This window comes from Nyctibius grandis, chromosome 4 (assembly GCF_013368605.1).
Source record: "Nyctibius grandis isolate bNycGra1 chromosome 4, bNycGra1.pri, whole genome shotgun sequence".
Lineage (NCBI taxonomy): Eukaryota > Metazoa > Chordata > Aves > Nyctibiiformes > Nyctibiidae > Nyctibius > Nyctibius grandis.
The window spans coordinates 82,977,939-83,002,134 of record NC_090661.1 but is presented as its reverse complement, the minus strand read 5'-3'; the positions used below and the strand labels follow the sequence as shown (position 1 = coordinate 83,002,134).

At 39.0% G+C, this 24,196-nt stretch overlaps 1 protein-coding gene across 8 annotated transcripts in view; it reads right to left on the bottom strand.

The window, feature by feature from the left end:
- GBF1 (golgi brefeldin A resistant guanine nucleotide exchange factor 1) overlaps positions 1-24,196 on the bottom strand; it is a 107,923-nt gene that overhangs the window by 72,611 nt on the left and 11,116 nt on the right. The window contains exon 2 of one of the 8 annotated variants that reach the window (XM_068399996.1): positions 13,707-13,756. The exons of the other annotated variants lie outside the window; for them this stretch is intronic. The gene's annotated coding sequence lies outside the window, so the exon portion shown is untranslated. The remainder of the gene's footprint in view (positions 1-13,706; positions 13,757-24,196) is intronic. 8 annotated transcript variants of the gene reach the window in all.

The following is a 24,196-nucleotide window of genomic DNA, read 5'->3' as shown; positions in this document are numbered from 1 at the left end:
TTCCAATCTTTCTCAACAATTTGGAGTACTTTGAATACCACATCAGTCAGATAATGTATCAAAAAACTCTAAAAATTTGGTACACCAACATCAGAACAATTGTTGCACCCTGAGACATGCCAGTTTTTAAATTGGTTCATTAACAGACTCTTCCTGAAATAAATATTCATCAGCACTATGAGTACAGATACATCAAAAAGCATACAGCTAGGAAGTGCTACCTGGGCACTCTGAGCACAAACAGCCTCTTTTCCTTTCTCTCCTACTCAGTTGCTCCATGAGGCTCCTATTGGACAAGAAAAAAAAAATTACCTACAGTTTTGAGTTGCATAAAGGTGAATTAAGAGGCAAAAGTCTATTTATGACTTGAAAAATAAAGTTGTTATCATCTAGGGATTGTGATAAACATCTCCCTGAAGGCCAGCTCTTGTGACACCTACAAGATGTTAGCTCTGCTATACTTGCTTTACATACTTTATCTTAAAAGAATAGATAATGACTTACTTTTGCTGAGGAAGGAGGCTGAATATTAGGAATAAAAACCCCTAAGACTCAAGCTGAGGACTGCTGAGGCTGGTAATTGCACTAACAGATAAAGAGTGACTCAGTGCTGAGAATTTCTTACAAGCAGGCATCTAACAGCAGAGAGGCCTACATAGCGCCAATGGCCACCCATCTTCTCAACAGAGAGTTGAGCAAGGCAGACTGTTTCCCACTTCTTTTCAGAACCTAAGGATTACTGTAATAAATGTATGGGTGCAAGCACCTTGAAGACAGAACTAGATGAAACAGCCATTCAACATTAAACTATCGATAAATGGAAACTCACCACCCTCAACACAAATACTCATCAGCCTAATTTTAAGCAAATACCCGACTGCTTTCAGAACAAGGGTAATATAATATAAGCTCCTTGGGGCTTTAGTTTATGGCTTTACACAGCACCTGGGATGACCAGGCCTAATTTCTAACTGGGTTCTTTGAATGATGTAACAAATTAAGTACTAAGAACATTCATCAAAAACACACACAACATGGTACAGGAAGACCCTTGTAAACATTCAGACCCAGTGGAACCAGATTAGTAAATGGAAATTCTACATGAACTCTGAGCAGAATCTCTTTCCACCTTTCAGATAATTTATAGCTTAATGTCAGCTAAACATAGTAACTAATCCCATTTGTCCACTGAAAGTAAATTCTTGGCTGCTCTTCCAACGTCATTGCAGACATTGCTGTCAATCCCCAAACGGTGGCTTGTCCAATCAAAGTGTCAGCACTTACCTGCTGCTCAACACTTCAGACACATGGGCTGTCATATCAGTCAGTGACTGATCAGGCGCAGAAATCAGACAGAGCTTTCTCTTGACAACCAGATATGATTAGAGTCCAAGCTACGCATCAGTCTCAGAAGCCTAACAAATGCATGCCAATGTTGCAAAAGGCCGCTTTACTGTTTATGACGAAGCTGCTATCATCTTTGCAAACACTTGGTAAGATCTGGCCTGTAAGAACAGCAATAGCTGCAAAAAAACAACCCCCTCCTCCTTTTCTGTGTGTAAGTGATTACAGTTGAAAATGCTAAACAACTAGTCCAAGGATTAAAAGTCCTCTGCAGACTCACAGAGGAAGTAAAAAAAAACAAGGAGAAACCATGACCACCTTGAGCCTGAATTCCCACTACAAAGTCTAAATCCAGAGATGAAGGAGTAATTCTTGAAATAAGACTGGTCTCTCTCCAAATGCACTTTATTTTTTACACTAAGTACAAGACATCAACTGAAAATGATAGCAGAAACAAAATGGTATCATTCACCTTATAGAGGCTACTGAGTAGCTGAGAAAGAAGTTTAATTTATACCTGTGTTTTGGAGGTTCAGAAGGTAGTCCTGAAATTTAAATTTTGCATGTGCATCTTTTTTTTTTTTAGCAACCTCTTCCCTGACCTTGGCTGCATATGAATCAATGAATGTAAAGTCATTTAGAATTTATATTTAGAATTTTAGATGCTTCCAGCATCTTGTGCTGTGTGCTGGTTTTGTCTTTGCCAGGTAGGGCTCTGTGCAAGTCATCTAGTGTGCTCATCTAAGCAGGAAGAAGACGCAGCCATCTTGTCAACTCACTGTTCCCTCAGTGAGTCCGCAGCCCCAAGGCAGCACTGAGCAAATGCAGGCGAGGAAGTATTACACCATGCTATTTCTAGCTCACACCAATCACTTCAAAACAAGCAACGTGGCCCCAATAAAACAGGCCCAGCCATTCCAGTATTAAGTTTATCAGTAATAATGTCAAAGCTCCACAAAACTTTTCTTCCCACCACAAGTGCAAAAAGTCTATGCCAGGATGACCTTAGATTTTTTTTAGCTCATGAGTCAAGTTTGCCCAGTGCTGTCATCTTCTAATACAGAGCACGAGCCGGACAGCAGGAAATGAATCCAGAAGCCACAGCTGTTTCAGAGTCCACTCTTCATCTTCCAGCCATGAGAACTACTTTATTTCCTTCTTTGATCAACATGCACAATGACTAAAAAAGGATGGTGCCCCAAACCTGCTAATAATAAAGAAATTTATACCATTAACATCTCCACTTCAAAGGCAGGGAACATCTATGAAAGAGCCGTTACTTCTCTATCCATCTGCTTAGGAGCTCAAGTCCTTAAAGACTTGCTTCTCTAGCGTCGTGCATTCACAGAGCTGTACCAACAAATCATGTTCAACAGTCCAAAAGGCTCAGAAAAATTCAGTATGGTCCCCCACAATATAATACGGAACAACAACTGTCCTTTACAACAGAAATATTTTAGGATAGAAATGACTGACTGCAAATCCACATTGCCATGAAGACTTGAGGCCACTGGGAGTAATAAGATTATTAAAGGCTTTCCAGGCAATATTCAAAAAAAAAGTCACTAAATTCTTCTGCCCACAACTGTCTTCTAGTTCCTTTCTCTACAAGAAGCAAATTACAGTCTCGGGGAAAGAGGGTAGTGGAGATGCATGTATGTCTGAATATCGTTTTAATCTCCTGTTCTTAGCTCTCTATTTGGCTAAGTTGAAACATAAAATGAAAGTGAAAAACAAAAACTGCCAGTAACGAAATCCCTTCTCATTTCAATTTACTTCAATATGCCACATTCAGAAAGCTAGCTTTGCAGTCTGGCACCAGATTAGATCCACAAGAAACACAGATATAATTCCTTGGGGTGTGTACATCAGAATTCCTAAGGAACCCAGGAAGGTTAATTCTGTGCTTCAATTCCCCATCTGTAAAGCAGCAGCAATGCTTCCTCTCTCCTGCTCTGTGCCACTTTTAACCGAAACATTTACACATGCTCAATGCTTAAAAACAATTGGCTTAACCACACCTGGAGCTTCTGAGAACTACCAAAGCACGAATAATATTATTAAAAGAAATATACTAAAGCAGTAGCTCACACTTTGATTTACTCAATAGAGTTCAATTAGTCACCAGATTCCTGCGAATTATTTTCATTGAAATCACTGTTGAATACTGTTCTGCATCCATTGCAAACCAGTAACTGTGGCTTTGCAGACTCCCAATGTACTATAATCAACAGTTTGAGAACAAATGGACTCCACTATATTGGAGACTGATCGCAACTCCATAACTTGAGTAGCATATGAGGACTTTTTCCCAGGAGATCAACTCCTTTATTTTATAGTCCCTCCCTCCAAGAGCATATAGGGAGGAATAACTGTTTTCATAAGGAAAACAACTGCCTCACAGTTTAAGTAATAACTTAAAACAAAAAAGCTAGCAAAAAAAAAAAATTCCCGACCCACTCCATGTGCATTACTTTTATCCAAGCATATCCCCCAATAACAGAAAATAGGGACTGTCAAATTGCTCCCCAGCTACTCTGCTCCCATTAGCCTAGGAAAATCTGCAGCTGAACAATGCTATGAGCAATAACTAGTCCTAAACATCAGAGCAGTAATAATTCATGATTCAGAAGTAGAACTGCTTGAATGTGTGGGGAAGAAGTAGAGAACATCCATTTCCCAGTTCTAGTTAAATACCTCTACATATTCAAGAAGAGGAGGCATTCAGTCCTCTTCACAAACAAAGCGGACATCAGAGGAAAGCATTAATGTACAATCTGATGATGCACCAATACCTACTCCATCATCTCTTCTCTAAGGGAGAGGAAGGGATACAAACTAATGAATGAGACATTCATTAGGGTTTTGTTTACACATTATTATTCAATACTAACTTTCAAAATGGACTATGATAAACAGGAGAAAGGTAACCTATACATGGTATTATGCAGAAAAGCTGCTGTGCTTTAAATTCACCTCCTCCCTTAAAACAAATTAACATTTAAAGGATAGATAAATTTTTACTGGGGGGTAAAGTGACTGCTTACAGAACAAGTTTGGGGTGGGGGGAATTACTTGCACACAATACAACAACAGTGCAAAGATAACAGAAAACTGGGTATTTTCATGCATAAATAAACACATTGTAGTACCCTCTGCATGACTTGCATTTGAACATCTAATTTACCAATAATCTTTAAAAACTCAAGGAAGAGTGGAAAAAACAACACCTGCAGAATTCTAATTTGGGGACAAAAGTACATACTCATCTTTACTTTTACATATTGTCCTTCATTTCACACTTTACCCTTCATTTACTTAGTCTGCCTACTAATACACGTTCAGTGCTAGAAAACAACTTAGCGACAGTACCAAGACTACAATGAAAACTTAATTCTATTGCCTGCAGGCTGCACATAGGCAAACCATTGATTCTGTCTAGAAAAAAAAAAAAAAAAAGAAAAAAAGAAGAAATTAGGAAGGTACTCTTAATCAGTACCAGGACTGCTGGCCTCAGCCTCTCCTCTCTCTCCTCCACTTCATAATGCCTATTATCTAACTGAAAAGGAAAACTTTGATCCTAATGGTTTCCGACACCTGATGAGAATAAAGAAACACAAAGGGACCTGGTGATGTGTTATTTAACGCATGACTGTTTTAATAGGGCTGTCTAATTTTTGGAGGCACAGGGCCCATATCCAATGCTCCTCATAGCAACCCATCAGCTATTTGCCACATTCCATTCACCAAATCACATGACTGCGTTATTGGCAGTTCCTGAAGGTTAGTTTAATCAACTTTTGTATACTACGATAATTTCCTGGGTTAGAAAAGGTTAATTAGAGGCAGAGCTAAGAGCAGAACAATTTGCTACATTGCAATATTATGAAATTTTTACTGTTCACAAAAATCTCAAAACTAAGTATGAGTTACAACCAGTTACACATTACTACTGTATTTTTCAGCCTTGTCTCTCCCAATGCATTACATGTTGGTGTCTTTATAGCCTAATTTTCTCAATTGTGAAATTTACGACACAGGCTGCCACAGTGATTCTTCCAGTTCCCATTCATCTAAATATCAATTCACCTAAGTATCTTGTTAGTGGGTATATACAAAGTCCTTTACACCAACGTGAAATTTCTGCATAGAAGTCAGCTGCACAGGAAGAGCAATGGTTACCTCCACCGTTGTAACCGTCCACATCTCAGGCTGCACAAGTTTCAGGTCACTAAAGGACAACTTCTTTATTAAAACCTACTTTTGCCATTTGTGCCTAGGCTAGCTAGATTCCCTATTCCCAAGTTTGAAAAAGCCATCTTCCATTAAAACCCAGCTCAGCTTTAGACAAAACCCCTGCATCTCCATTTTTAATTAATTTTAGCATAAAGAAGCTTACTGACAAATTCTCAGAAATCCATTCTATACTGAATATCCTATACATTCACAGAGGACGTACTGAATTTCTTGTCACAAAGGAAACCACCTAACCCCTAGCCTTCTGTTTAAAACATAGGCTTATGTAGGAAACCAAAGCTAGTATTTGTCCAGACAAAGCTGACATGCTACAATTATTTGGGGTTGAAGGGGAAGGCAGCACTAGTACATCAGACAATTTTAACTTGCAATGGTAAGGTAGTAAAGTTAAGTACTTTTCTGACACAAACTAGTCCCATATTTCAGTCTTTAAACTGGACTTTCCTATAAGGAAAAGAAAGTCCCTCCCCAAGGTGGTTCATACACAAGCTTCAAAAATTTAAATGTCAAATTTTAAACAGGAAAAAACCTGCCCCTGTTCTGTAAAAAAAGGTAATTCTCCAGGTAGCCAGTTGAGTGCTTCTCCTTACCACCAAGTCTCACTCCATCTTATCACGATAAAAAACAAAACCTGTCACCAAGCAATCTGCCCAATAGATTCCATGCTTGCTATTCCAAATACTGATTGCTCAAGCAGATACCACCAACCATTCTAAAACCAAGGGATTAAACTAAAAGTTGTGAGAGAAGACTCTCGCCATGAACAAAGAATGACGAAGCCAGATTTGGTTACCCTAGAAATTATTAGCCTCCATGAATGCTGGAATTTTTGTCTGCTATAACTAACAGCAGATTAAATACAAGTGCCATCCAGAATCAGGGGGTGCACAACACAGCAAACAGTCACATCTCCTTTCTAATACAGGGAAACAGCCAGCTAAGGTTAAAATGTGCTACAGAAGAACAGAGACCCTGTTTCACCACTGCTTCATCAGTCACAATCAGAACTACTACCACTCTGATTTATACTACCACCAAGAACCCATGCACCAGACCAATTGCTGAGCAACTGCCATTCAGCCTCTTGCAGACAGTACAGGTCAAAGCAAATCCAGCAATACAGCGGCTGCAGTGCAGAAGCTGGTTTTGTATCCTACACGATGCTTCTGTCAACACCCCAGAGACCCCAAACCTGATTAATTACATTTGTCTGGGACCCTCCATCCACCCAGCATATTGTTGAAAGCTGTTGAAGCAGGACAACAGTTGCACCCTCCTTCACACCAGGCATAAGCCAAACTTGTCATTCCCTGTTTAAAGTGCCATTAACTGGCCAGATTTACAGCTCCAAACCAGCCGCTCCAAGGCAGCTCATTGTAATGACTTCTATTCATCACTACAATTTGCCCCAAGTCACATGGAAACTTGCAGTCTTTCGGTCCTTCCAGTCCATGTTACACAGGTAACAACATTTCATCCCAAAAGACTACCTCTCTGCTCTCAGCCACAAGTCTCTTCAAAGCCCACACAGGCACCAGAATTGCACATTTGTCTCTGTTTCTGGTAACATGAGCAGCAGCAGGAATTCCGCTATCATTCCAATAATTTGATTTATGTATAGGAATAAAATTTTCAGATATTAAAAAGCCTAAGGTAAAAAAAAACAAAACAAAACAAAACCCAAACCTTTAATAATGTGACCTTCAGTGTTACATGGGTGGCTTAAAAGAAAATTAACTACTATTCTTTCTACACCTGGTCATTTACCAGTCCATGAGTCCTGGAACATAATCCTTCAAGCAGCAATTCACACAGTGACTGAACACTACGTTCTTCTTTACAGACATGTATTACTAACAATAGAAGGGATCCATCAATGTGATTGGAATTTCAAAAAGTTAGAGAAAACGACAAGATGTCCTTCAAACACCTTCAACAGATGTAACTCATCTCCAAACATGTAAGAGAAGTGGCCAAGATGAAGCCAGAGATGAGTCAGGTCAGGCAGCTGTCATCAGCCTCCATCGCTGCTTAAACACCAAGGAAACCTTCCCATTGGTCTTTCAAGGGGCGATGGGTGGGGGTATCATCCCAAACATTTTCCAACAAAGACAACAGGAAAAAGTTACTCAAAAGAGATAAATTAAGTATACATTTAATTGAAGTAATTTGCATCCCACTTTCTAACAAATTAGCAGATTAATCCTTTATGCTTCCAGATAGCTCATTAGCCATGCAGAAATCTCTTTCTCTCTCTCCTGGCTTATTTCAAGTCACATCTGGCCTATATTACCAGCACAATCAAGACTCTGTAGGCCAGGTTATCTACACAAAAGGCAATTATCTCGTGTTTTGTTTTAATTTTATTCATGCCTTTTTAGTTAGCTGTTACCTTCATGTCCGTCAAATGGCCTTCCCCAACAGTCTTCTGAGGCTCCAGAAACTTGGGTGGAACACATTTAAATTAATCATTGAAAAGAAAAGAAGAAAAGCCTCTGGGATACCAAAGTCTCTTAATGCAATCACTAAGAAGGACAAGCTTTATGCACTTCCCTTCCCTCCCATTCTGACTAACCACAACCTTATGTTTAAAATTGCTACTCAGGTCAAACCCTTTGGAAGGCCTGGCTCGTCTATAAAGCACCAAGGTTAATCTTCAACAGATTCCATTACAGTCCATTCAGCTATTCTAGCAATGCTGTTTGAACACGCTTCCTCCACAGAGCAAGTCTTTTTCCAAGGTGGCGTTAGCTGTCTTGTTATTTTGAGAAAGCAGACTATGTCCTTTTCTTCAGCTCCCATACCCAACCCTTCTCATCCTGGACAATATGGAACCCAACACAGGCTTTACTCATTCCAAGAATGAGGAGTATAAACACAGCAGTACAGTCACTAAGCACAGTGACAAGCAGGCTTCCTTTTGCTGGTGTCAAGCTCAAGTCATCCTTGCCCACCACATTTTCTCACTTAGCAGCCAAAAGCCATTTGCATAGGAGAGGTGATGAGTTAACACATCATTGTGAGCGGTTGCCAAAATAGTTCTTCATTAGCCAGCCTTTAAGTGGACCTCATTTAGCCAGTAGACAGCGTACTAAAATACTATGGACTGTCATCCTTCTGCTTCAGAACAGCAGGCTCAAGAATGAAATGGTATTCTAGCATTGAGGCCAGTCAGAATCAAGACCTTTTTCTAAACAGGAGTGAGCACACACAACCTCAGAGGTCAGTCCCTAGGGCTCCAAAACAACTGTTTGCCACTCTCATCATGAGGCTGAGAACTTTGCAAGAAGCAACCAGCTAAGTCTGTACCTACTTAGACAATGTACATCTAAGGCAGTATAGAAACTCTTGTGTAGCTACAGAACATCTCCAGAGAAGTGTCTTTGCAACAGCTAAAAGAAAAAAAAGTAAGACATAAATATTAAAGCAAGCTGACAGTGATCTGTGCTAAAATATTTATAATTTTTCTTTATTTTTCCTAACATCAGATCACAGTCTAACCATTTCTGGTATCTCAGCTGTGTTAAATCCAGTAAACGTGCTAAGTCATGAAGACAGCTCTGACAACCCTCCTCCCCGCTCATACTTTTCCATCGATACACAAAGCGCCCACAGGAAGAGCATCCTTGAAGTCATCTACACTGTGTTGCTAGCTGTGATGGAAAGGAACTGTAAGATCTAGGTTCTGAATACACTGCATATCTGCCGTGTCTGAGGACGTGTATTACACTGGCAAAATTCAGCATGACAAAAGTTAACAAAACTGCTTTGTGCTTAACTCTACACAAAACATGCTATGTAAGAGGAATGACTTCTGCACATCTAACAATCCATATCATACATTTATATAAACACAGTGACAGTGGTTAGGGAACACAGTTTTATGAATAACTAGCACAGATGTGCTGACAGACGTAAACAGCACAGGTAAGCTTGAGGAGCAGATAGACTAGCTCTGGAGAATCCTGCTGTGATGAAATAAGCACTCAAGATTCTGCCCAGCCCAGCCTTTGCAGCTGTCTGCTCCACCTCCCTCCGAAATTATCAACCCCTACAGTAGACTTAAACAAAGGAAACATATGGCCACTCCACAGCCACCTCAGTATGAAGTCCAGCAGATGATAAAAAGGCACAACCCCTGACCATTATCCCTATGTTGACACAAATTTTGTTCACTGATAATTACACAACAAAAACTCCACCCAACCAGCATAGTATTTTGCTCAATGGAATGGTTTACAATATTGTAAAACACCACAGTATGACTTGCCAGATCTCACCTGTCAACTGCTTTAGAGAACAGAAGCTGTTCTGGGTAAGAAAAGGAACTTCCCTCTCTTAAATCTTTTCCCTTCACCCACACTGAAGAAAGGCAAGGATGAGGACTTCACAGGTACTGAACGATGCCTATGACTAGCTCTCCAGGGAACAAATCACTGCCAGTCATCCCTAAAGAAAGGGGATACCTAGTCTTCATTCACATCCCAAAGTTCAGCAGCACATCACGTAGCTTTTTCAAAGGTGAGTTGCGTATAACTGTATAAAACCAAACTAAAAATAGCTTCAAGAGGATTTAACACTGGGGACTCCGTTACTTCATTGACTGGATCAGAACAGGAAAGGCTCAAAATGATGTATTTTGCTGTCTCACCAGAAAGGACTAGTGCTAGATGAGTAAATGTGGCATGTCCAGATATGACAGCTCTTCAGCTTTGAGCCCTACAGCCAGGAGCACCCAGGACAAGATTCAGGATACAGCTCCGTAGCTATGAGGACACCAGCCACCCTGTGAAGCCAGCCCACTCAATGACACAAATAGATGCAATTTCTACCATGCATTCCCTGTGCAGTGTCAAGAGTTAATATTAAGATGGCAGGTTCAGTCCTGAAGAGACACATCTCTGAATTGAATTTAGGTTCAGAAGGCTTGTACTGAGCTTCATGTGCTTCTGAATCCTGGGGTGACTCTTGCTCACTGAACGCCGATATTTGTATGAATAAAAATGAAGGGATTTAACTAATCTTGTTCCTGCACACAGTTGTCAAAAAATTTGACCTTTAAAACAGGAAAAAGAGGGGGGATTTAAAGGTTTAAAGAAGAGGCAGTGGCTGCCTGATGTATAACAAACCTTTGAAAAATTATGAAGCAGTGAAAATCCCCTACAGGTCCTAACAAAAGGTGTCCAATTTGCATTCCTGCAAGCCTTCCACACACACCACTCTGCTCCTGTGTGTACACAGGCAAATAAATCCCTAGGAATAATACATCTGGGACCTGAATCTGATCTCCGATATATTATTGCTCCAGAGCTCCATTCCAACCTTCACAAACGACTTTTTTTTTTGTTCCAGATAACTAAATCAAAGCAGTCCTGATAAGCTTTCAAAGCAGGGAATGTGAGGAATGGTTTAATGAATGTTACAACTCAACCTATTACAGACCACAGAGCATTACAGAAGACGATGGGGGGGAAAAAACAAGCACATGCGACACTCCATGTCTGGAAGTCTCATAAATTCAAATCCAGAAGCACCTGCTTTCTAAGCTGCTTTATATTAAGCCCAACAAAAACTTAGTGATGACTGTGCAAACAGACATAAAGAACGGGAAGTGAGAAGAACTGTGTCAGACAAATACAGGCATTTTCCTATTGAAAAGTTACATTACTTGTAAATTTGACACAGAAAGATTGGAGTCTTAATAGGCTTACATGGGAACAGACAGCAAAAAAAACCCATAAAGTAACAGTAAAAGAGAAAAAGGGAACATGAGTCATGGAAGACAGAGCTAAAAAAAATTTTTGGAAAAGCATGCTCTTTTTGCAAAGCAGCTTCTGTGGCATTTACTTTCTACCCTAAGTGCTGTTTGTGCACTACAAGAAACTCAGGCAGCTTCTGCAGGTATAAAACTTCAGCTATGCATGCACAGGGTACACTTGAAAGGTCTATGTTCCCAGTCCCAAGTTCTGCCTTGCTTTCACTGCTTTTTCTGTCTCTAAGCATAAGTGATTCTTCTCTCAAAACCAAAAATAAGGTTGCAGCATAAATCTTTTACAACAGCCTGTTGTAGCTAATAATGTTCTGTGCAGTTTAAGTTTGTGGGCTCAGACTGAAAGATTAATCTAATACTTCAGGTGATTTTCATAAAGCGGAATTTCAGCTCAGAAAATACCAGACACTAAGGTATCTCACAAAGGCAATGATCATCTCCATTCCCATACAGCTTACCACCTAGAAGGTGTTCAAGAGGAGGTCAAGAACAAAGTAACCATGCTCCCACTTAGATTCTATATACCTACATGTCCCTGTTTGTTCCTTTCATCATCTTACGTACATTCTTGTCCCAGAATTAGTAGCTAAAACAGTAAAACAGTTTAAAGGTTTCAACTGTCTTCTTCATACAATTAAACAGCTGAGATTATCAGAACAGGTTAACAATTCAGCATTTACTGCCAATAAATAAGGCTTAAATACCATAAGCTTTCAGTATTACCTAGACAGTTACAACTGACTGTTGTAGAATGCAAAATAGTTATATATACAGAGATTAAATGCTTCCTATTTAACATGACAACAGCTATCAACACAGCTAGATCAGAGTTATATGTAATTCTACAGCCATCCTGAATAAATCATCAATGCAGACACGTCCAGAGCAAAGACATTATTATCGTGGAACAGTCGTCCCAGAAGAAATCCCTGCAGAAAACACTCCTGTAGAATAGTTTTGACTGTTCTAGTCACCTTCCTCACAGCAGTAGGTCCAAAACCTTCTATAATTGTTCCAAAACTGCAGTCTGAGCATTTTTCTGGTTTTCATTTATTACCAAATCTTTCTCTTTCCTTTCCTTCCAATTTCATCTAGCATAAATTATCTACTATTATTCTTCCTGCTTCAACTTGTAATCCACATTTGGTTCCCTTACAATGTTGAAGAGCACTCCATGCAAGAGGTATGTAGTCCAGTACTGTGTCCAGTTGTGGGCCCCTCAGTTCAAGAAAGATAAGGAACTACTGGAGAGAGTCCAGCGAAGGGCTACAAAGATGATCAAAGGACTGGAGCACCTTTCTTATGAGGAGAGGCTGAGAGAGCTGGGTCTGTTCAGCTTGAAGAAGAGAAGACTGAGAAGGGATCTTATCAACACTAACAAATACCTTAGAGGTGGATGTCAAGAGGAGGGGACCAGACTCTTCTCAGTGGTGCCCAGTGACAGGACGAGGGACAATGGGCACAAGGTGAAACATGGGAAGTTCCGTCTGAATATGAGGAGGAACTTCTTTAGTTTGAGGGTGGCAGAGCACTGGAACAGGCTGCCCAGGGAGGGTGTGGAGTCTCCTTCTCTGGAGATATTCAAAACCTGCCTGGACGCAACCCTGTGCAACATGCTCTAGGTGAACCTGCTTTGGCAGGGGGTTGGACTAGATGATCTCCAGAGGTCCCTTCCAACCCTTAACCGTTCTGTGATTCTGTGTGTGAGTAAAATAAGCAACAGAAATCAGTACATTTTCTACTGCTTTAAAGACATTTAGTCATCTTGCTCATTAACAAGTCAAAGAAAACTGATTGCTTTTCACAGACTATGAATACTTGGGCTTCTGTTTGGAAACATTAAGTGTTTGTGGGAAATTTAAACTCTGCTAATACACTGATACCCCTTTTCTTATGCTTGTTCAAACTAACACCCCTCTTGTACGCCTCCTAATACTACTCCATATTTCATTGCGCATAATACTTCACAATTTCAAAGCCATTTACAAATAATCTCCTTGTGCTTTGGTCCTTCTAGATTTCTTTCAAATTTAAGTAACTGCAATTCTTTTTAATATCACAGTTTGATTCTTTTAATACACTTTTAATGCACTGTAGACAATCTCAGCTTCTTGCCTTTAGTTCACATCAGAACTCTTCCATTTTAAAACAAAATACAAATGTCAGGGAAAGGAACAACATCCTTTATTAAATGCTGGCAGACACATAAGCAGAGATAATATATTCTGAATTTAGGTTATGCTTTATTTTATTTCTGTTGTTAGATATCTGATTAAAATGTAGTTCGTTGCCATACATACTGACAGCTGATGCATAGAAAAAACAAACAGTTTACCAGTACCAGATGATCAGACAACACAGGCATCCTTTGATGTGAAATTTCACCTGCAACATGAAATTTAGCCCTTTCAGTTTTATTCCACAGTGAGTCAGTCAAAGGAAAAATAAAATGGAATAAAGAACTAGATTAAAAGGGCTTTGAGGAACAGCGTCTGGGCAGTCTGAAGAGAAACAGACTTCTAAGGGGTAGACTTCAAAACTCCATTGCTGGAAGCTGGAACACCTGGGGTAAGAGGCATGCATGCAAGCAACAGTGCAATAGTAAGATGAGCACAGACTTTTTCTTTTTAAATGTATTGTTCCTTCTGATGAGGTTTACACTGCAAAAGGCCTAGGCAAGTCAGGTGTGCTATGTGACACAGCTAGTAAATGAAGTAACAAGTCTTGAGTGGGCTCTGTGAATGAGAAATGGTGAGGTTTTATCCCTGCGTAAGTTGTGACAAGCAGCACAGTATTTGGACCTGGTAAAATCAGAAGAAATAATGAAGTAATCCTGAAGCCTTACAAATATTTTTGAAGAACACTGTACATTGACAGAACAGTTTTCTCTACTTAGTCATGCATGTTTTACCCCAAAAAGCACAGAATCCCATATCTCATACTACAGCTTGTAACTACAGGAAGTTTTTGGACAGCCCCTAGTCTGAATCAGTTGCATCCTCCAGCAAACTACTGATTTTTTTCCTATATGCCAAAGAAAATTCCAGCATCAGTTTAGCTCTTCAGACTTCTGAGGATAAAAATTGAAGCTTATTATATGGAAGTTTGTGGGGCAGATTTTCAAACAGACTCTTTGCTCAGTGAAAATGTTAGCATTCATGTAACACTTTTTGCAACTACAGTTATTTACCCCCAATGCCCTTGGACACAAATTCTCTGCCTCCACATTCATGTGGTATGCTGTGCACCTGTTGGTTGCTAACCCCACCCCAGACACAGCCACATCACAGGGCAGCAGACTGCGAGCTCACTACGGTGTGAAGCAGTGTGCAAGCTCTCAGGACAAGCTACAGAGTCAGTAACTAACTGTAGGCAGCTACCATGCACAAAATTGTCAGGGGTTCCATTTTCCATAAACTCTTGAGCAAGCGGGTGAAAAAAACAGCCCAATGAATCAAGAATATGCTGCAAATAGTATAGATGAAGTTATTCAATGCTTTATGGAGAGAGAGAAAGCATAGTCAGCTATTACTGATGTTTAAGTAGGGTTTGGGTTTTTCTTTTTCCTCCAATCTGTAGTCATCTCCAACTTCCCTTGATAAACTTCAGAAAGTCTGTAATTTATTGTTCCATTTTCTACTGCTTGCACCCGTTAAGATTTTAAGTGTCATTGCCCATGATTATGCTTTTCTGTTTAAAATACAGCCTACACCCTCCCATGCTTGCATAGATTTCTGTGGGCCACTCTCTAACGCCGTTGGTTCAATTTTCTCCACAAACAGTATAATTTGTGTTCAGACTTGAATCAGTATCAGAATGGTTCGAGAAGCTTTATGCCTTTGCCAATCAGCTTTTGCTGGAGGAAAGCCTTGTAACTGGCTTTTTCTATCCTTGCTCATCTTCTACATATCAACTGCCAACAAAAGAAAAGAATTTTAGAATATGGGCTTTCAGCTCATTTTCAAGGGGGGTTTTGGTGGTTTTTTGTTTGGATTTGTTTGTTTGTTTTCTGGAACCCTGTGGGCTAGAAACAATTTTGCACCTAATCAAAAGTCAGGATTCTTCAGTATTACCATGTCCTGAAACTCTGGGAGTTACTTTTCACGTTTGATGTCACTGCCTATTTTCAAAAAGAGCTTAAACTAGAACAAAGTGCGTGCCACTACTATTTAAACGCCATAGGATATAGTGGTATCAGATCTCTATAGCTACTCCTACCAATTTTACCATTTCTGGTAACACTCCCACCATAAGAACACATGACAACAGAACACAACAAATACATCAGATCTTTCTGGTACCTTAGCTACAATGAAAGAAATAGGTAAGTCTCAGAAATATAGAAAATTGTTATTCAGACAACAGACAGACAGCACTTCCTTTCCCAGAACAATCTGTCTCCTGCCCTGACAGCCCATTCCTGCTATATTTACCCGATCAAATTTTGCCAGTGATATATTTCCAGATGCACTTGAGCCACATGTCCCTGTCAGTCAACCCAAGCACAGAGGAATCTGAGCAGAGAACAGCTCCTAGAAATCACTACATGTTAATCCATGCTTCCTCTCTTGCTTGCCTTTAGACTTAAAGGAGACAAAATGTGTAAAAGCATTATTCTCAGTTTATTTTGGAAGCAGTTTTGGGGACAAGAGGTACTTCATTTGATACAGCTATTTACTTCAACTGCTTTCTTTATGGCTGACAGAGACACCTGAACAGTAAAAAAAATTAAAAATCTGAAACATGTAGTTAAAAATAACTGTCTGTTTCAAGCAATTAATACTGGGTATCTAGAAAGAAATTGTAAGGCTGTCTGAAAATAGGCTGGATGCTAAACAAGGAGCTTACAGCTCTAATCTGCCATGGGAGAGCCAATTTCTCGTCCAGGGAAAAAAAAAAAATTGTGCCATCTTTGCTGAAGAAAAGCAACACACACCAAGCAAGGAAAATCTGTTCTAGATTTCAGATAGTTCACTTTAAGAATGATGACCAGCTAAAATGAGTTGAGTTGTGGAGCAATAACAATAGGATCTAATGAAAAGCTAGCTTTATTTCTCCTGAGCTAAGCCACTTTCCTATTTTAAATTATATTCTTCCTATATTCTACCATATACTTCTGATCTCATGCTCTCTCTTCCAACCCTAACTGCGCAGCTAGGTTCTTTTATTTTCATAATTTTATAAAATACTTAACACCTGACTTCTGATAATTATCTTGGCTCTTGCTGAATTTCTAAGGTCCCTGAAATCTTTGTGCAAAGGACCAAATAAACTCTCTTCCCCACCTCCAGATTTTAAAAAAATGCTTTCCACAGCTCCTACCTCAATATACCTTCGATTCCAAAGTGCATTTTTTGAGACTACAGCAATGGGGAAAAACAAAACACAAAAACCACAAAACACTAAAGTCACCTCTCAAAATCTTATTAGCAAGAATAATGCTTTGTCATCACATTGGTGGCCAGTCAGTGGAACCAAGGTATTTCTCAGTTCTAGGTAGTATGAGTCTTCCAGAGAAGGAGACAGGAGCTAAATCAGTGATACAAGAGGAAGAGGTGAACAGAGGAGCTGAAAGGGTTTTAAATTGTAAATATCCTTCCTTTGGCTCCCTCCTCCCCTTTTCTGGAAAGTGCAGACAGGCAGTTTCAACCTTTCCACCGTTTATTTAACTGGCTTAACAGAGGGTCCTAACACGTCACAAATAAGCTTTTTAAATAAAAAGCACAAGTTGAAATCAGCTGTGGATATATCAAAAATCATGGCCAGGCCAATTTTATTACTCGAGGTGGAATTAAAAACCACTGCAGCCTTCTTTTAATAGCAGACTGACATAACAAGACCTCTTCAGCTAGCTGAATGCAGGCAGATGTTCCTCAGAACAAAAGCACTTTTGACCCATTCTTCCAAAACAAACAAAAAACCACCTAGGTTTGTATCCAAAAGTAGAATTCCTTAAGGACAAGTACATCCTTTAGAACAGTCTAGATTATTTTCACTACAGCATTCAAACTTTAAAATTTCAAAATGTTTTTGCTAGAGAGATTATTCCTGCTTCCTTAAACCCTATACATTTGCATGTTTTCTGGTACCCTTTCCTTTTCAAATCTGTAACACTGGAACATGTTTCAAGCATCATACGAGAGGAGTGGAGACCAGCATGACAAGAAAGAAAATGAGCATCTATGGGTGGCATTGAAAGATGTTAAAAAAAAAAAATACTGGCCGGTGCTGAGTAGGATCAAGTGAAATGTGGACAAAATATGAACTGCTTTACATGTTAAGAGTTTATTAGCAGCCTCATACAGCTGCTCAAATTCAGGCATCTAATACAGGGATGTGAACAGCTGGTACCATCACCTGCTGTTCCTGCAGAGTGAAAGGGAGTGTGTGACCTTCCACTGCAGCACATGGGTCTTGTGCATGTGGACAAGTACCAGTATGGGTTGCGAAACTCAATAGCGTTAAGAACTTCCATCTAAAAAGAAACTACAATTTAAAGGCAGCTGAATGAGAATTAACTTCACTTTCGGCATTACAATGGATTATTAGTAAAAGTGGAAGGGAGAAAACAGTTTGCTAAACTTAAGTTGATGTTGCCTCTGACACAAACCTTTAATAGTCAATTACCAAACAACCACTAAATTATTTCAGGATACCTATGATGGTCTCCCCCCACCCCCCCCATTATTTAATAATATATTTCTTCAGCAATTTCTTTTTCTCTGAAAAAAACTCCTTTTTTCAATTATTAAACTACCATTCAGCTACTCTGTTAGAGTTGCTCTATTGCTTTCTACAATGTCTGAATCTTTTCATTTCTTCCTCTCCTATGTTTCCAACACCCTTAGCAAAGTTTTTTCCCCAATAAAAGCTTACTTTTTAATTTATCAAACATGGATATTTCTTCCCTTATGTTCTTAATGAAGCAGAGCCTTCATGACGAAAGTGTTCAGACTCCTGTATCATGCAAAGAAGTCATTTGCTTTCAGAAAAGTTTGTTATTTAGAACTTACCTCTTTGCCAAACCAAAATCTAGTTTTCCTACAATATCACAGTACTCCTGTTTCAACTGAAGTCTCTTCCTGTTGACTGTATTTTAACAGACTGGTAAATATTTGAGCAAATGTACTTCCTACACTTTTGTGTACATCATCACCAAAGTAAATATTCCCAGGAGTGCGTTCTCCCCACTCCCTGTACCAGCCTGATCACTTCACATCTGAAGTGCTAATTTCATACTGAGGCAGAATGTATTTAAGAGAGGGGAAGCACAGAAGTAAAATTTGATAGTGCTTGTTAGATCTTAAGTCTGACTGAATATATTTGCACTTCAGACACTGAAAAAACAAATGTTTTAACTAAGAGCTGAGTATGCAAAGAAAAACATAGTATTTCTGAACAATAAATGTGAAAACCTCAGACTGAAGTGAAAAACAGCTAATGATGTCTCCTCCCATGCTGCCATGACAGCCATCTCAGTTATTACAGAACTATAACAGGCCACTATAAACTGTCTAATCCTGCTTTGAAGAACATCCAAGTTCCTAAGTGCAGTCACTAAAGATGCTTACATAAGCAACCATATTTTACCACTGCCATTAGTTTTATTTCTAGAATAAAGCCCCTCTCCTAGGCTATACTCTGATCTAGTAGAATGTTCTCCTTCAATACACCATGATCAAGATAACAACCACATCTTGATTTATTTCAACAATACCTCATATTTACAATTTGCCACCTAAATTATTTCAGTAGTTAATCAAGAGGTAAATGGAATCTAATTCAACAGCCACTTGGCAGACTTTGTCACTATATCAAGAAAAATGACAAATTCTGAAAAGTAATGGGCACAAAGACACATTTTAATAAAAAACTTCCTCCCAGAATTAAGTCAAACACGATCAAAAGTGAACAGCATTGTTTTCTCATTTAAGTACCACACATGTCAAGAATTACTTACAGTCATGCAAGCATTCAGACTCCTGCACCAAGCAAAGGCAGCACACACTTCAGAAAGACTGCTCTGTTTATAACTTACTGTTCAATATGGCTAGGAATAAGTTTCAGCTTACTGTTACAAGGACAGAACTGGAAGTGAGAACTTCTGAAGTGCTTGTATTAGGGTATAGATAGAGATGCAAACAATCAAAAGTACCACCCATCACTGAAGAATTTAACATATTCAGATAACAAGCATTAAGCAAGTGCACCCCTTGAGTATTACAATTGCTTGATTGTGATTACAGGGCAAAAAACATTAGCATAATCTGTCATGGAAATAGTTGATCAATCTATTCATTTTAACAGGATAGCTAAAGCCAGTATCACCCCAAACTTTAGTTCTATCGCATATATATGCAAGCTCTCATCTAACGTATTTTACTTTTACTTTTCTACCCATCTCACATTGTCTTTTTTTTTGGTCATAATGTCTCACCCTGCTCCTCACCTGTCACGTAACTATACACCTCCTCTTTCACAATGTGCTTGAATACAAAAGTAGTTTGAACTGACAAGTTTTAACTTCACAACTGCACCATGCAAAGAGCACGGACACGTTCACTGCATGACGTTCAAGTGACGAGGAGCCTGCGTCTATCCGTACCTTTAAACTAAACAAGAAATGTTCAAATATAATTAGGAGTCCAAAGCAAGAGCAGGTTCCAATGGCATTTCAAAGTCACATGGATACAGTACATCATATAATGCTAACATAGATCTATCAATTTTCTACAATAACTATGACTAGTTGGTAAATGTTCCTTCTCAAGATGGGTTTTATTTCCTACAATTTTGTGATGACATGTACTGATTCACTGTCCCTAGAATGTTTACATACACTTAACTCACTAACAATTTAGCCTTCCTCACTCTATTAACAAATTCACAGATTTCCATTCACTCCCAAATTTTTTTTCCTGATTGCAAAGAAAAACCTTCAGCAATAATCTATTCTACAACACTCAGATAGCAGGCAAGCTAGGTACAGCTACCTTAAGAAGAAAAAGTTCTTGCAAATTTACCTGAAACAGGCAAGCCACCGACTGTATATCCCTCACTATTAACATTCCCCAACCAATCAACATTAACAACGTTCTCCATTACTCTGCTAGTTAAATACTTACTTTAAATTCCTCCTGTTCTACCTCTCCCTGGCTTTTTTCTTTCACACTAATTATTGAGTGAAGCAGTACTTTATCACACATCCCTGCACTATTCCTGAAAAAAGGACATTTTGCCCAATTGAATCTTCTTTCAAACCTCTCCTTCAAACTCACATCTTGCTATAAACCGTATTAGGGATCAGCCAACAACAGCATGTTTGAAGGACAAATGGAGGTAGTCATTAAGAAAAACCCTCAGGTGTTTAACAACTTTGTATACTTAATGACTTCTTTCTGCTTCTACCCTCTTAAGCTAGGAACTCTTCGAGGTGAGGAATGCTTCAGTATGCTTGTTGTGTATGTATGACCAATGCTTCTTGGCAGTCCTATTACATATTATGCAACAATATAAATATGCACCTGCACTTTCTGACACAAGTTATTGCTGCTTTGAAGTAAATCACCTTTGAGACATTGTTTTTAAGAGGTTAGATGGCAGCAGTTTAGTGAGAAGACAGTTAAAAGAAAGAAAGGTGACAGAAGAGTTATATATTTAAAAAACTTCTACTGGAATTCAGCATTTTCATGTACAATCCTACTTCCAGAGGGCTTCTACTGTAATGCAAATAGCCTTAACATCTCTTAATTGGCCACAATTCCTTTTAACTAGTCTTGACTAAAACAAAGACATCATCATCAAAAAAACCTGGAGTAAAACCTCTATGGATTACTTAAGAGGAACCTTAACTTCAAGGAGCATCTGGTACTGCCTTTCTACCAAATCAAACTGCAATTTATTGCCCTCTAATGTGTGTACCATTTCCTTTATGGCTCCACTTCACACAGCAGCAGTAACTGAAGGAAATAATGGAGTGCCCAACAAGTGGGAAAGTAATTGCTCAACAAGCGAGGAACAAGAGAGAGTCAGTTGCACACTGTGCACATGTGGCAGCTCTTCAGAGCCCAGCCCTGCAGTGGTAACAGAAGGCTGGTGTTAGAGAACAAGCCCACTGTCGGAACTCTGCCAAGCAACAGCCAGGAGTGCTTGTCCATCTAAATCCTTGGGTCCTTAAGGATTAGGGATCAGGAAACAATTTCTTCCAACAGCACCACCTCCTGCCTGTACCTGCCAGTCATTAGCCATGCACAGATGGAAGACAGTGAAGCTCCAAGCTCCAGTCTTACATCACACACAAAGAACTGTATTAAAAGGATGCTTAGGTGGTATCAGAAGGGTGGTGGTGCTGGACTGCAAAAGGGATAGTTCAGAGGCTGTGACTTTAAGAGAAATGCAGAAATACCTTGTGTGAAGACCATCTTACTGGGTTGGATGGGTTTTTTTGCTCTAGATATTCCCAGAGTCACTCCACTTCTTTTGAATTTATTCAGTAAGTTTTTTACTACTCAGAAAGATAAAAAAAGAAGATGAAAACAGGAGCTAAAATGTTATCAGTTTAAGGATGTTACACAACCACAGTTTAGCCCTTTCTGCCTGTTCAGTCTTAGTTATACAATCTCTCAATTATAAGGTTCCCCTTCTCAGGAGTCCCAATTTCATTCAGTAACCTATGTTGAAGGGCTCAGTGAACAATTCAATGGAATCAGTTAAGGGTTCAGAGTGACCCCCATCCATACCTGACTCTCCACACTCTGCATAAATGCTGTCCTGCACACAACAGAAAAGCCTTGGAAAAGGTTATGATGCTTGTCTTGGTGCATCTACAAGCTTCACAAATACTAACAGTTATTCTTCATCAAGCACATTCCTCATCTTTCTTCCTTCATACAGAAAATAAACTAAATCTTAAGTGAAATTATGACAATTTTGGTGTTAGTTTTGGGCTTGAGAAGTTCACATCCCAAGCCTCCCAGTGCAGCTTGCATTCTTAGGGCACACTGGTGTCACTCCAGGAAAATCGCTTAGAAAGTAAAGTACAAAATTAGCAACCACCTGGGAAAAGTCTGGTTTATTATTTCTCCAGTAACACCAAGAAAATCTATGCCAAAAACATCAATAGAAACCTATTATCTGAGGGAAATTCAGACGTCAGCCATAAGACAGTCATTTGATTCATTCGATGCTACAGCGAGATTAAAAAGATGATTAATCTCTCTCAAAGAGAGTATTTGGAACTACCTGCAGCTTCAAAGCAAAAATACTGCATTGGTTTACACTTTGTGCACTTAGACGGATGCCTGCATTCATGAAGACTAGGAACTTGCTTTTAAAATTACAACTTTTACAGCGTCTGAACACAATTCGCAAAAATCAAGTCTGGATTCAGCCTGCAAGCAAAGCATCAAATTAAGGTTGTCACCTTGATCTTCATATTTCTTATAGTAAGAAGGTGACAGAAAATATTAAGAGAAATTAATTACCAGTTCTGTACACTGTGTCAGGTCATTCGATATGGACTAAAATTGTATTGCCATCCACTAATTAGAGTGAGGCTGAGTTAAAGTTATGGAAGAAAACTTACTCTATCAATCCCCTAACCTTTCTTACACCCTTTTCATTCTTAAAAAAATTTTAGAGAACGCAACAAAAGCTAAATGTTAGCCTGAGTTGCCTGGTCTTCCAAAATACCAAGTTAACATGTATGGATACCTGTTATTTAAAAAAACCAAAACAAACAAACAAACACACAACTTTTTTTTTAAGTTATCATAGAACAGACATAATCTAGGAGACCAGTGAGTCTTCTAGATCTTTTACATGAAGCTGATATGCAACAGAAAAAAGACTAGGTGATTTTTTTTTTTTAATGTCTGCTCTAGGTAACATTGTAATCCTTCAACGCAAAGGCAGAAGTATCACAGCTTACAGTTCATCAATATTTGTTATTTGCTAATAAGTCCAGGCACTTCCTGCAGAAACTCAAGATATAAATAATAAATAAAATATGCCATTGCTCCATTGCTCTTGTCTGCAAAGTGCAAAGTAACAAGCATTGCAGCACTGTACATAACACAAATCCATATAATCTAATTCCCACACTTCTTAAAAAATATTTTTTTTTCTGATTTCTTAACTTGAATAGACCACAATGAATATCTCAGATTCTATTCAACAGGACTGCAATAGAATTGAGAACAGGCCACATATTTATATTTACTACCAATCTACCACTTCATAAAACTAGATCTTTCAGAAAAAGTTCAGACATTAATCCCAAGTCAGGATAAAATTCCTGTATTGTTTTACAAGAATGTCAGTTTTTCCCTAAAAACTGAGTTTCTAGAGCTCAGACATGAGAAAATGAGTGTGCAATCAAATCTACATACCAGAAAACTGATGGCTACAGTAACAAGTATATTAAGTCAGTACACTGGGCAAAGGTTCTCCTACAGTTACAGTCATTTGACCTTTAGCCAGCTCTTAATGCCCCAGCCAGCCCTCTAAAGATGGAGATTTGCAGTAGCTTCTTGTCTGAAATAAGCCATGAAAAGATTCTTCTCAACCCACTGTACAAGCATTCATTTAAAATGTCATGAATGTGCATGAAATCAGAGTGCTTCTAACAGCTTACTTTGCAGCTTCTGTTTAAATGCACTAACTCCGAACCACCAGAGGATAAAAGGACTCAAACCTTCCAGTCTGGCACTCATGGACCTAAAATATACACAAGCACCTCTTCACAGGTGTGTTTACCTAGTTTAAACCTTATTTAAATAGACTCTTGATGCACACACTTTCCACAAACACCTGTTTCTCCCACTG